Source organism: Anastrepha obliqua, chromosome 2 (assembly GCF_027943255.1).
Source record: "Anastrepha obliqua isolate idAnaObli1 chromosome 2, idAnaObli1_1.0, whole genome shotgun sequence".
Lineage (NCBI taxonomy): Eukaryota > Metazoa > Arthropoda > Insecta > Diptera > Tephritidae > Anastrepha > Anastrepha obliqua.
This window is the reverse complement of record NC_072893.1, coordinates 96,899,380-96,914,832: the sequence shown is the minus strand read 5'-3', so window position 1 is coordinate 96,914,832 and position 15,453 is coordinate 96,899,380.

Below are 15,453 nucleotides of genomic sequence, written 5' to 3'. Positions count from 1 at the left end.
GTAACACTTTGCAACACTACGGAATTTTCGGCATAAATTACACACATGTTGCATGAGCACTGTGTTCACTTGGGTCGCATTGTGCGGCCACTCAAAATTTCCATATTGTTATATCTGCATTGTTATGTGTACGCATGTGTTAGTAACCACATAAGTACGTTTATTCTCATCGCCCAAATAGGGAGTCAATGAAATATTGTATATGAGCACCAATATAATTGTTGCACACACATGCACATACATGCATGCATATATTTGCATTTAGGTATTTACATACATTCTACATGCTACTTGATTACATTATTTGTTGCAACGAGCTTCGATCCAATGTTTTTGGTTCCTCGCTGTTACGACACCACAACACTGGACACAGATTTTCCAAATTTATTTGGCCAACAGGTGGCGAGAGGTCCTTGTTCCGATACCACATTGTGGCACTTTTGGAATGTATGGCAATTATTCTAATTTCAGTATTAATAGTATGTGCTAAGCTATGGCTTTTTGTGTGTACAAAAACAAATGTTTAATAACGATGCTTGTGTTGGGAATAATGTGACATGCAATGTGCAAAATATTGTTGCGGTCGATTCTTCTCGGCTTGCAAGTATTTGATGTAGAGAAAACAAAGTTTAAATGGCACTTTGTGTAAAAGTATACTCGTACGTTGTTTGCACTTTGTTAGAATTATAGTAAACTACACAGGATGCGCTCAATAGAAATTTCCTATTGGAATTTATAAATTCATCAGTGAACTACATATGTAGGGCATGCTTCTGCTGCTACATTCCGGAATTTACTGAAACGTTTTATAGCAGGTGGCGCTAAAGTAATCCTCCTATCAGAAAATGGTATAAATTTTGCGATTGGCCCCTAATGTCAGTTCTGTTTTGACAATTGTATAGTAAACACATGCGAAATACACGTTAATAAACAATGTTACGCTACACTGCTCCAGAACGCGGAATATTGCTGACTATTTATTTGATCAATAATCGGTCGGTGACTTTGGCACAACGTGAATTTCGTCGCAGATTTCCTCGCCGTCCAACGCCCACTGGTGAAACACTGCGACGTTTAGCCGCTCGCCTCGAAGAGACTGGCACAACACGAGATGCTGCCAAGCGTGGCAGACCCCAGAGTAGCCGTTCTGCAGAGAATATTGCTGCTGTAGCCGAGGATGTCATGGAAGCGCCGTCGACATCGACCAGACGACGTGCCACGCAAATGGGTATCAGTCGACGGTCTTTACAGCGAATTTTGGTACAAGATTTGAAGATGTTGCCGTACAAGTCAGCTGTTAGCTGCTGACCGCTGCTGAGTGATGAGGCCCATTTCCATCTTAGCGGGTACGTAAATAAGCAAAATTTACGCTTCTGGGGCACTGAAAATCCGCGTGTAATCCACGAAGAGCCATTACACCCGCCCAAAGTCACTGTATGGTGTGCTGTTTTCGCTGGAGGAGTCATCGGACCTTTTTTCTTCGAAGACGTCGCGGGCCAAACGGTTACTGTGAATGGTGAGCGCTACAGAGCAATGATCAACGAGTTCTTTTTGCCGTAACTTGATGAATTGGGATTGGAAAACATGTTGTTCCAACAGGACGGTGCAACGGCACACACCGCACGTGCCATAACCGATATGCTGAAGGAATTTCCCGGGCGCCTAATCTCCCGTTTTGGCGATTTGCACTGGCCAGCAAGATCGCCTGATTTGACCGCTCCAGACTTCTTTTTGTGGGGCTTTTTGAAGTCGCGGGTTTATGTCAACAAGCCTCAGACTCTTGCAGCTCTTAAAGACAATATCCGTCAAGAATGTGAGGACCTATTGCCGGAAAACATCGCAAGGTTACTTTTGCGCCACCTTGTACAAAAGTGCGCCGACGACAAGAAGCTTTGTTCAACGATGACAAGAAGCACTTTCACGTAGGCGCAAATAGTACACCGCGGCTAAGGTATGAGTAAGCTCCTCGACTTCTGGCAGGAACATTTAATGGAACAAATTATTGATAGTAAAAGATCCTCTTGGTATGTGTCTTTGCTTAGTTTCTCCTCAAGCTAGTGGGGTGAGTATTGAAATACAGATGATTTTATGGAAAACACTCGGAGGGGATATCAGACAAGGGAAGTCCGAATGCTTTGGTATTAATGTTCTTTGTGGTTTTGAGGCTTCATTTCATAAATAAAAGCTGGATGGTGAAAGATGGTTATTCGTATTTTTATTATTATTATGAGGGAATTTGCACTGCCACTTGGAAGATCAATTGAGCCCCTTCATGTATTCAAAGAGTTTCCTCAATAAATTTCAGTAATTGTATTTATATTTATTTTCTCTTCTGGTAAAATATGTTTACCCAGGTGTTTGTGTCGCTTATATGGGCACGAAGACAGTATATGGTTTGCGGTTTCATCTTTCTCCCTACAGAACCTGCAGGTTCCATTGAAGTACATTCTCGGTTCTTCTTCTTCTTAATTGGCGCGATAACCGCTTACGAGATTTTGGCCGCGTCAGTCTTTTCTTTCTCGTGCTAACCGGCGCCAGTTGGACACATCCTTCTCCACCTGATCTTTCCACCAGCTGGTACCGCATCGAATAATTTCAGAGCCGGAGCGTTTGTATCCATTTGGACGACATGACACAGCCAGCGTAGCCGGCTTTTTTCGCTGTGTTATGTCTATATCGTCGGAAATCTCATACAGCCTGCGATATTCGCCGTTGCCAACGTGCGAAGATCCAAAAATCTTGCGCAGAATCTTTCTCTCAAAAACTTCAAGCGTCGCTTCATCAGATGTTGTCATCGTAGACGCTTCTGCGCCATGCGTTAGGATGGGCATGATGAGAGTCTTGTAGAGTGCTAGTTTCGTTCGTCGAGAGAGGACTTTCCTACTAATTTGCCTACTTAGTCTAAAGTATAATAGCACTTGTTGGCAAGAGAGATTCTACGTTGGATTTCATGGCCGACATTGTTATGGGTGTTAATGTTGGTTGCTAAATATTCTCTAGTAAGATGATAGTTCAATCTACAACACCCTGTTAGAATTCCTGTGATTATTCTAAAATTATTTTCATTTAATTCCATACAATCCTTAAATCGGTTAAAGCCACCTATCATTAATTTTGATTAAATGCGATTGTCCCAGGATCATCTTCTTTGATGGCTCAAGCTGCGAAAGATATTATACGGTTGGCTTTATAGCGGCCCATACTATTGAATTTATTTTTCAGTACATAAATATTGGCTTTATTGAAAATGTATTACATTGTTATAATATCAAAGCGCGCATATTGACCTGTGTGGTCTTCGTATGTTTTCTATGACATTCAAATGGAGAACGAAATAGTTTAGAGTGCATTGCATGAGTTGTAGCATTTGTAGTATGTTTTGGAAAATTTCTGGCGAAGAGTTCACCAACGTTTAAATCACACCGAGTAGTGAGCTTATGGGGACGTAACCATACCTCAATAATGCCTCCGGATTTTATTCACCCTAAATCGGGCAATTTTGCTTGTTTACGTGAGATCTTCTTCTTGGCGCGTGGTCTCTTGAGTGTCAGTTGGACACACAAAGTGAAACCAAGTGTTCTTCGCCTGATCTTCGCGACGCAAAGTAAGCTTTTCTTACTTAGTCTATGGACTAAGCATTTGTTGGCTGTTAGCTGCTGACCGCCAATTGCGTCTAACATACGCTCAAGCCATCCTTAATCAGCACCAAGAGGATAATGATTTTTGATCAAAAATAATCATGAGTGATGAGGCCCATTTCCATCTTAGCGGGTACGTAAATAAGCAAAATTTACGCTTCTGGGGCACTGAAAATCCAGGTGTAACCCACGAAGAGCCATTACACCTGCTCAAAGTCACTGTATGGTGTGCTGTTTTCGCTGGAGGAGTCATCGGACCTGGCCCTGCACTGGCCAGCAAGATGGCCTGATTTGACCGCTCCAGACTTCTTTTTGTGGGGCTTTTTGAAGTCGCGGGTTTATGTCAACAAGCCACAGACTATTGCAGCTCTTAAAGACAATATCCGTCAAGAATGTGAGGACCTATCGCCGGTAGTTTTGGCCAAAGTGATGGAAAATGCCATAAAAAGGCAATCAACTGTGGCGGCGGCCATTTACATGACATCATATTCTCGACTTGATGTAAAAAAAATTAAAATACCAAATAAATATAATCCACAAGAAGAATCAAAGTTTTTTATTTTTTTTTTAATTACATCCAAAAAACATCGCAAGGTTACTTTTGCGCCACATAATAGTTTGTTTACTAAATATTGTCAGGTTTCATAGCTTAAGAGCCCTTTTAAATTATTGAAATTTGCGTTCTGCCCCATCTACGAACTTTTTATTAAATGCCCAAAGTACACTTTGTGTGTGAACAAATCTTGAAAGCTGTAGAGAAAATCATTGTCACGTACTATTACCACACTCGAAACTGAAACTTCATAAAATAAATGCAAAAATGGCTGAATGTTGATATAGAGGGCTCATATGGCTGAAAGTAAAATATGGAGTTGCCGCAGTAATGCAGCGGTTACACAAAACTGGAATAAAATGGTGGTAGTTTTTAATAAGTAGTTTGAATGTTTCACACTTCAACCAAGGCAAATGTCTTTCCGAGTACAACCACGCATAAGAAGAATTAAATTATAAAAATGTGTGGGCGCTGACAAAAAAGTGAAAATCCAACTATCCAACTTGACTCGACACTCACACAAGAAGAAACTTTTGAGCAGTAAACTAACATCAAACAAATATTTGTAGAATTTTGGCGTTTTGGCTTACGGATGTAAGTGCAAGAGTGCGTGTGTATGTGTGTATGTGGGGGTGAATGTGCGCGCGTAAAAAATAATATTTTAAGTTGCAAGGGACTACACACGTTTTATGGGTATTAATATATGCAGTTACAAGTAAGGGAGATATTTGGGTAAATGTAGAGTGCAATGAACATGCACACACATCTAACGTGACTGCGGTTGCAACAAGCAGCTGCAATTTCATTATAAAGTAAACAGATAAGTTTAGTAAGTAAGTAAAGAATTGAAATAAACTCAAAAGGTAGTTGGAAACTAGGTAAACATTTTTTTATTAAGAGTATTATTTTTTCTGGCAGAACTCCTCAGGTGTTTCAATCAGAAAATCACAAAAATTCACATTCAACACCGCAAATAATATTGAGCTCAATTTGATTCCTTTCTGAAAACATTTGTTTTCCTTGGCTTATGTTTATGTCTGCCCAGATGCAACAGCTTGTACGTATAATATTATATATGCACAGTGGGCACCTTGCTTTTATTATCTGCAATTTTCTCCCACTCAACGCTTAAAGCTGTCTTAAATGACGCCTTTGATGTTATTTGTGCATTCTGATTATTCTTTCTAAGAGCTCATGCTCAATTGGGTTCAGATCCGATGATTGAGGTGGAGTTTTATGCTGCATACAGTGGTGTATAAGCCATTCTTACTCGAGATAAGATAAGTGTTTTGGGTTATTGTCTTGTTGCAACAAGAACCCTCTAGCATTCAGTCCAAGTTTAACGGCACTATCATGCAAATTATTCTTCAAAATGTTCAAATACAGATGTTTGTCCATTTCATCATCAATAAAAACCATTTTTCCCACTCCAGATGCAACTATGCACCCCCAAACCACTGCATTTCCTCCTTCATGCTTATCGGTAGGAATACGATTTTTTTTCATTTTTGAAGTGAAACTTCTTTAGCGGTGGTCTGATATTTGAGCGAGTATGGAGAGTGAATTGGAAAAAATGTAACGTTTACAGATTTCGTTACGCGAGAGAGAAAAAAAGATACAACGTAGAGAGAAGGAGAAAGAGAGCTATACATTTTCTATACCTAAGACATAGGCTTCGTTGTAAGACAGAGTATACAGATATATAACATAGAGAGAAAGAGAAGGAGAGCTATACATCATATACATCATATACAGCGGTACCAATCGGACGACGCACATCAACAATCCCGCTTAACAACAACAAAACGAATAACGCTAAACGATCACATTTAATATTAGTTTGTGCTTGTGCGACGACCATTCACAAGTCTCAGGGAAGCACGTATTCTGAAGTTGTTTACGAATATGATAAAAAACATTCGCAATCATTAGTTTATGTACGTTGCTTCATCACGAGTCACTTGTATTGAAGGCTTGTGGATTATAACGAACGGAAATGATTTTAGATTCTACCATGGCCGACGAGCATCAGTCAGTATGTCTCATTTACAAGATGAATTCCGGAGACTATCGTTAAATAGACTGGAAACTGTGGATAAACAAATAATCGATTTCATGACTCAGAGAAGAGGGCTATCTGTACATACTCTTAATTGTCAAAGCCTACGAGCACATTCCGCAGATTTAACAGACTCTGTCATCCGCAAATCGAGTATAGTACTTTTGTCCGAGACTTGGTTAAACGATAACGAGGATATTAGTATACCAAATTTCAATTGCGTCTTAAATAATAATACATATTTAAGTGTCATTTACGTTAGCAAATACTTTTGTTCAGCTAAGAATGTAATGAAATTTCTCCAAAAGTAACCAGTACTCAACCCCTCCTGTTTCCCGCCAGTAGGGTGTAATGAGCGCCGATACTCGCATTTCTATCTCTCCGAATATGTTAACTAATAAAATACACGGTTTTGGATAACCGAAAATGCTCATGTTCTCCACGAGATACCACTAAGCTTATACAAATTGACGATATAAGTATATTTATAATTGGCGCTTACAACCATTGTTGGGTGTTTGGCCTAGATCCTTCTGCAATTTGTATTTTTTGCAAGTTTGTCTACAGTTGGTCCTTATGAAGCGATTGTTTTTGGCAGAAGTAACTCGGAGGCTTGCTATTGCCGGCCGAAGCGTGGTTGCCATTAGGAAAAACGCATTCTATAAATCGATGTGTTATGGCCAATATAGACTTCCAATCCGGATCTATTGAATGGTAGCTGCGTCCAATCTACTCGGTTATGGCGGTCGTCTCATTCATTTTGCCTACAAATAAGTCACAACTACAATGAAATCAATTTTATTTTGTTACGCTGTGCATCAAGGTGAAGAACAGAAAGTTCAGAGCCGATAGTTGAGCGTTGAACCTAACAAGTACTAAATTAACTTTTGCCCCTTGGCATCAGGTGCAGTTGCATAAAGTCAACAGCATCAAAACGCTTGCTACTGATGGCTCAAAAATACGTATTGCAATGGTGATCAATATCTCGGGTGGTTTGCGGTGCAACATGCCACATACAACTGCATATTTACTTACCCGTAGGGATGTACATTTTTCTATTTTTGCAATCTTGGGATTTTTGGGTTGCCGTTGCCTGGGATTTAAATACTTATTATTTTGTAGCAACTTAAATCGAATAAAATTGCATAAAAATTTGAAAAGTTCTCCTACGATACAATAAATACGAGTACTAAAAGAACGGGTTTATAATATCATTTACAATAATATTATTAAATTAAACAGAAAATTATTAGCAACAAAACAAATAACAATAGCGGGCACTTATCTGATAAATTTATGTCGAAAAAAAATCTGTGCAAAAATACTTAAAAACAGTAGAGTAGTCTTCACTCTATTGTGTGTGGCATCAGGCCTGAATAATATAGATTGAACTTGAAGCCATAACTGGCTCAAAATCACCAAGGTTGCGAATTTCAAAATCGGTTTTATGACAAAAAAAATTGCAAGCTATAATGATGACTATTAGTTTATACTGTTGCTTAATTTGTATATTTTTAAACCTTTACAGGGCAGCGCACAGAATTCTTTATTTTTTTAGTAATATTGCTTAGTAGTGAATATCTTGTAGAAAACCATCATTTCGGGAACGTTTTCCTAAGTTTCATAAAATCCGCAAAAACCAAACAAAGCGCAGAATTTGAGCTTTGTTTAAAAACATGGGTATATTATGTATCTATATTGGATAAGCAATAATGAAATCAATACATTCAAAATTTTCTACAAGCAAAATACGTCAAAAAATTAAAGAAGTTGCTATTATTCCGCATAAAATTTAAGAAATTTCAAAATATTTAAAACTCTTATAATCAAATTAACGTAATATGTACAGAACAAAAGTTCTGTAATCTAATAAATATATATATACTATTTAATACCGCCATTTATGCGTATTTTATTGAAATATTGTAATGTTCCCGAAAATGATCAACCGTTCCCGGAATGACAAAAATGTTCTCGAAATGATGATATTGATATAATTAGGTAGAAATAAGGAAATATTTAAATTATAAACAACCGTTTAAAGAACAAAGTTATTTATTTATTTATTTTTTTACAAAACGTATTATTTTTCAAAAACATCAATATCATTATCAAAATAATAATATTCTTGACTTTTTTCTTTTTCTAGCGTCGGTGTTGGAATTTTATTTGCTCAAAATCAATATATGATATATCCTTAGATTCCAGCTTAAATTTTCTAATATTGTTACGCACAGGTATCAAAAAGGGTACTAAGATTTCTTCATCATCGTCATCGACACATGTCTGGCAGGTAGCAACATATCTGAAGCAAATATTTGGCTTCTCAGTAGGAACTTTAACAAGCAATAATGTCCCAGGAGATACGAGATTTAAATTCTTTGCAATAAGACGTATTTGCTTCAACATCAATCTGTTTAACTTTAATCTGCCGAGATATTGTCTCTAAATCTTCATTGTCCGAGGAAGATGACCAGTATTCAGATTCATAGATGCTTACTCTATTTTTAAATCTCAAATCGTTATCTGTGATCATGGGCTCTTCGTCAACAGGAGATTCAATTGCAGGCATTAAAACTTCCTCAGATTCAACTGCACTCGTATTACAAAGGCTAGAAAGCCTCGATAGTTTTAGCTCTTTATGAAAATGTTCGTATCGATATAATTGTATTAAAACGTCTAGTCTTTTTTGCCAGTACACTTTTGTGATGTCCATTATACCTGGAATAGCATCCAGAGACTTCGGAACGCAGTTTTTCTCCTAAATCACGTTGCCTTCTGGGATTACTTTTACTTCGATAGAAGCATTTTTGAACAAATCGGTGAATTCTGAGGCTGTTCTAACATCATTACCCATCAAGACATGTCTGTCAGCTGTTCTTTTTAGGTATCCTCCTACACCATCCATTGGGCCTTTACCATGACCAGCCTCGCCTTTTTTTCTATAATATTCTCTGTCCTTAGCCCGTGTAATTTCTTTCTGCTCTTCAGTCATCTTATCCAAAAACTTTCTTCTTCTAGCATTCGCCTTTTATCTTTGGCGCAAATAAGCTGCAATATCCTTTTTAAGCTTTTTTTGAGATTTTTTTTTTATTTTTTTCTTTATCAGGAGTTTCCATTATGCTGTAATTATAAAGAGACAAAATTTTAAAATAAATTTATTAAAAAATTCTAAATGATTCGCCCTTAGAAATATTAATCATCATTCCGTGAACGCAACAGTCATTTCGGGAGCGTGTCATCATGTCCGGGAACGTTCCCGAAATGACCGTTCACGAAATGACGATTTCAAATAAGCGCGCGCTTTGATTAAACGGCGGCCATCTTAAATGCGATCTGGGCTTGCCAATAGGAAAATGTGTGAGTTTACTTTGTTATTTCGTGTCGTAAAAAAGAATTTCATCAATAATTAAATGTAATAATTACGTTCACGAAATGACGGACTATTGATGTACGCTCTACGAATAATGAATTGAAAGGTACTTACCATTTAGATTTATTTTATTTGACGATAAATACTCTGACAGCCCGCTTTGTTATTGTTTTCTTCCTCGACTGACGTTAGACACCGAATGGCTGCATTCACTTAAAATTATTTTTGAACTATTATATTATCGATACGTTTACTGAAATGACTTGTGCGGTATCGGACAAACTATATTGGATATTTTTATAGTTAAAAATAAATAATCTTTTAGTATCCTTTCTAAAACTAAATTTTGTATAAAAAATACGATGTATTAGGTAATGAAATGGGTAACTTACCTCAAATTTTTATATTAAATTTTGGACTTGTTGCTGAAGATTGTATATTAGGATGCGTTCCCGAAATGATTATCCATGCATGTATATTGATTTTATTTAAAATTTGCTTTATTAATTAGTTACATTGTTTCATGTACACACAAAACAGGTTAGTTGAAGTAATTTATTAATTTTTTTTTTTCTCAAATAAGTCAAGATTTAAGATATTAAATTGCTATCAAAGCCAATTCTGCACCTTGGTGATTTTGAGCCAACTACATTTTATTATTTATATGTATGCATACCAAAATTTGATGGCCATCGAGTGATATTATTTCAATCTTATTTGACACAATACGAATATTAATATTTCAGTCATTTGAAGAAGTGAACATTGAGCGTAAAAACCCCAGCTGATTTCTACCACAGAAATGTTTACTACTTGCAAATTGGTTCTCAGTGTTGTTTTTTGCTGTAAAAGAGACTTTTTTGTAAGAAATTATAAATTCCTATGAATCCCCGGTATTGTTGTGAAATAATAAAAAATACCGGTATTGATATCCCCACTTATCAGACAGTGTTGTGCTGTTCCAACAGATATCTGGAGCCAATTTTGTGGCGACGAACTATAAATAGTGTAAAAAATGTGTATGTACTTGTATGTGTTTACCCAGAAGTAAATCGCACTGGTGTCGAATTAGCCCGATATATGAAGGTACCATTTCGCTTATAATATTTCTACTTTTTGTAATTCGCTGTGCAAATTGTGGCTATCTTTGAAATAGCCATTATTGCATAATCTCCGCTAAAGTTTGATGTAGAGTTCTTAAAGTGCTGATCTGAGCTTAGAATAGCAGCAGAGTGTAACATTTTTTTTTTTTTTTTTGAAATGTTATAAATTTTTATTTACATTCCATAAAGATTACACCTAGTATAAAACTAATAAGTAATTTTCATTTCACAATTTGAAGTGTAGCTTAAACAATATTGACAACTAAGTCTTGAGGTTTCTTTCTTTTTAATCTTCTTTTTACAGTTGCTTCATCGCTTAGTACGGAAGCTTCTGCGTTAATGTGTTTTTTTTAATTTTCTGCATGCTTAACTGCACAGAGATTGGCTGTGTCTGAGACGGTTTTTAAATTTAAATCCTTGTGCAGATCTTCATTACACACGTACCAAGGAGCTTTAACGATTCCCCTGCTTACTCTATTTTGGAGGTGCTGTATAATGTCGATGTTGGTCTTTGCAGTACATCCCCGTAATTGAAGACCATAGGTCCAACCGGCTTTAGCACTTGGTTGTAAATGAGGAGTTTATTTTGAGTTCATAGCTCAGAGTTTCTGCCAATTAGTCATTGGAGTTTTTGCGTCTTTAGATTCAGCTCAGCAGCTTTGATTTTCACATGCTCTTTCCATTTGAGCTTTACATCTAAAGTCATGCCTAGATACTTTGCACTATTAGCATTTGGCACTATTGCTGACAAAATATGAACTGATTTGTAGATAATTTTTTTATTAGTAAAATCCAAGTGAACTGATTTGGTTTCATTTAGCTTTATGTTCCAATTTACTTCGTCAATGGACTTCTGCGGTTTCTGGATGGATTCGTTTTCAGTTGATCCAACAGCTAAGATGCATGTATCGTCAGCGAATGTAGCTACTTTGCACATTTTCGGTACTGGCAGGTCTGCGGTATAGAGTAGGTACAGTACTCGGCCAAGTATGCTGCCTTGTGGTACTCCGGCCAATATTTGTTTTATTTCCGAATACGCCTGCTTTTGCTTTACTCCAAAGTACCTATTTGTTATATACGATTCCAAAATGTCAGTAAACCGCAACGGGAGAAAGCCTTTTAATTTACAAAGTAGTCCTTGGTGCCATACTTTATCAAATGCCTGGGCAACGTCAAGGAATATTGCTGAGCAGACTTTATTACTCTCTAGCGCGTCTTCTATTGTATGTGTTATCCTGTGTATTTGTTCGACGGTAGAGTGTTTTTCCCGGAAGCCAAACTGATGTGAGGGTATGATGTTTCTACATGCAATTATAGATTTTAAGCGTTTGGAGAACAGCTTTTCGAATAGTTTACCCATTACTGGAAGCAGAGCGATTGGCCGGTAAGATGACAATTCATTCGGATTTTTGCCTGGTTTAGGTATCATTACTATTTCGGATACTTTCCATTGGAATGGTATATATTTCCAATCTAGGCATGCATTCATTATAAAAGTCAATTTAATTAGCGCTTTAGTTGATATATTTCTCAAAACTTCGGCGGTTATTACGTCGAACCCTGGACGCTTTCTTAATTTTAAATAGGAAATTTCGGTAGCAACTTCATCTATACTGAAATGCTTTATTTTAACGAACTCTTGTACAGTTGATGGCGGAGTGAAATTTATTGTTTTTCGCTGCGGTTGAAAGATTTTCTGCAGGTGGTTGGCAAATACGTCAGCTTTTTCTGCATCGCTTTTAGCCCAAATGTGAATATCATTTTGCTGTTTTATTGGCGGAGTATGTTGAATTGGTCGTTTGCCACACGTCATCGCTTTCCAAAGCGAGAAATCACCTGTTTTTTCTGCTGATAAGTTTTTCAGAGTGTTTTTTATGATATTGTTTTGATGCTCCTGTATTTTTTCTCTGAGCAATTTTGTTAATCTGTTTAGTTCAGTTTTCTTGGAGGGCATCCTTGTTGATTGCCAATTTTGTTAATGTGTTTAGTTCAGTTTTCTTGGAGGGCACCTTGTTGATTGCCACTTTTTTCTTACTTTTCTTTTTTCTCCTAATATTTCTAATATTTCATGTGTAACTGCTTGGATGGGTTTCACAGAACTACCTATATTATGAGGGTTTGCGACATGAAGAAAAGGTTTCAGTTCAGGTGTACATCTGTCTTCAGGCCACTCATTGCATTTCTATACCGGCAAGCCCAACAAAATGTAAGCCGTTATTGTTGTAGCACCATAAACATTCTCCAACGACCTCAAATTGCAAATCCATGAGCTTAGCAAATGAGCTTCTTGGTTTAAGAACTATTAAATAAACGGTTGAAAATTATCTTTCTCATATTTTAGAGGACGATTTTAAAGTTGCTATAGCTACATCTGCAAAAATAATCCACAACAGTACACAAGAATATTATTTATTGTATATGTAGTTAATTTGCACTTTTAAGAATGTGTTGATTGTCTCAGTATGCAAATAAAAATATGTTACTTATGCCATTGTAAGCCTCTTAGTGCACTAATATATTTATTTACTTGAAAGAGTGAAAAATATTTGTTGTGTGCTGGCGAAAACAAAGTAAACCGAAAGACTCTGTTAAACGCTTTTTCAATAATTTTGCATCTAAGTGTGCCTGTCTGCCTGTAAGTGGCTGTAAGCTGCTTGTAAGTCATTGTTGTTCACTTTATTTCTCAATTATTCATTCATAAATATGAAAATGTATGGAGAAAACCTTAAATAATTCCTATTGTACGTGGGGAAAACAATTAAACAGTAAAAGTGGCAGCAGAGAGGGAGAGAGAGAGCTACGGGCGAAAAGCTGAAGATTAATTTGTTTTTCAGCATTTTGCGAAGTTGGATATTTTGTCATAAGCAGAGAATAAATAAATAACATACGAGCAATTAAATATTTGTTAAAGTGTTACATCTGTCAATTTGGGTAAAGGAAATTTAAGAAAATATACGATTAAAAGTAAAAATACACTGTTTCTAATGATGTTTTCATGACTCATTTTAACCCTCAACCTGGTATATGGTACATTTACTTACTATTTACACCATACCGTTCGAGCATCCCCTATTTAGTTTTCCGATTTGAAGAATTCTATTTTACTGCACGAAGATATGAATTTCGATTTATTGGGCAGCTGTGCCTCTAAGGCACAACAATATTGTTGGTTCACGAACCGTCTACGCAAAGGTTTTAGAATATGACGTGCCGTCATATATTATGAGCACTAATAAAAAATTTCTAAAATTCTCACTCTTTTTATTATTATGTTAGTAGTTCAACTATTCAGATAAAACAAAGCTTATAGTATATCTACGTGTGTGTACGCGTTACGCGAAATGCAGAAACGAAATTTGTTTGAGGAGGGGTGAGAAGTTCCTTTTCTTGAACGATGGCATCGTGTGAGTATATCAAAGTTCCCAAATCGTTCGACCTATGGATGATAATGTTATACTTTTTCGATAGTCAAATGACGTTCTTACATTTGTGACCAGCTTCCACGAGTTCGAGCAAGACGTCGGAGTTAAAGACTTCAGGACGAGTAGCGCGCGGGGCATCCTCCACGTCGCAGTTACCAGTTCGGAATTTTGAAAACCACTTTTGCTCAATCATTACACTCACGGTATCCTCTCCGTGAACAGTGTTAATTTCTGCAGCAGCAGTTGTTGCATTTTTACCACTTTTATAAAAAAAATACAAAATAAGCCTCTTATGCGCGTTCGAAGATTCTATTTAATTTTTAACAAGACGTGCTTCTATCCGCGATTAAAATCACGTGTTGAATGCACAATATATCAAAGAAAATATAAATAGTTCCGTTATATTCCGCAAATAATTTTTTATATGCAAAAATCGTACAAAAGTGAAATGATGGGTAAAATACGCACGAACTTATGGACTGACCTGATATAGGTATATGTATATAGTGGATTTTCCAGTATGACATCGCAGCCGTTCATGCTTCCTCCAAAGCAACAAAAGAATTTGTGGCAGTAGAAACACATTATACCAATTTTAGAATTTGACCTTAACCCAATCGAAAATTAATGGACAATACTTTCTCAATCGGTCTTCAAAAATCAAACAAGTTGTAGTGAAAGAGAGAAGCCATCACAAATTACCAAGTTCTAAATTATAAACTAACCCCAAGAGTTCTATTTGTTTATTTTAAATTTATAAATATTAAATATTTGTCCAATACTTTTTTCGTTCTGTAGATTTTACTTTCCTAATTAATTAATAATTAATTTAAGTGTCGTAAATTCTTAGCCCTAAATTGATAACAAAAATATAAGGAATTTAGTTGGTCTTATATTTTTCTCATGTGGTCTATCTTAAAAGCAATTTGTATAGGATTTGTACATTTAATATGCTAATATAGGTTTGGACACAATTTCCTTTCTCACTGAGTTGGCTATAGTAGTCAATGCTCTTTTGATTTCTGGTGAACCATTTCTTCCAGAATTGTCACAGTTCAAAATCCAAAGATCGGAATGATTTAACAATATGTTAGAATAACACTGGGAAAACCTTTCCTGTGCACCACAAGGGCCACAGAGTGGATTATTTATAATAGTAATCTATCTACCCTAACCTAACAAGGTAAATCTTGATCTTTCGATTGATATTTGTCAATAAATTATGTACTCGTATTTCTTATTTTCAACGATTTATATCTGGTCAGTTGTGCTGTTGTTGTTGTCTACACCCAGATATATGTTCTG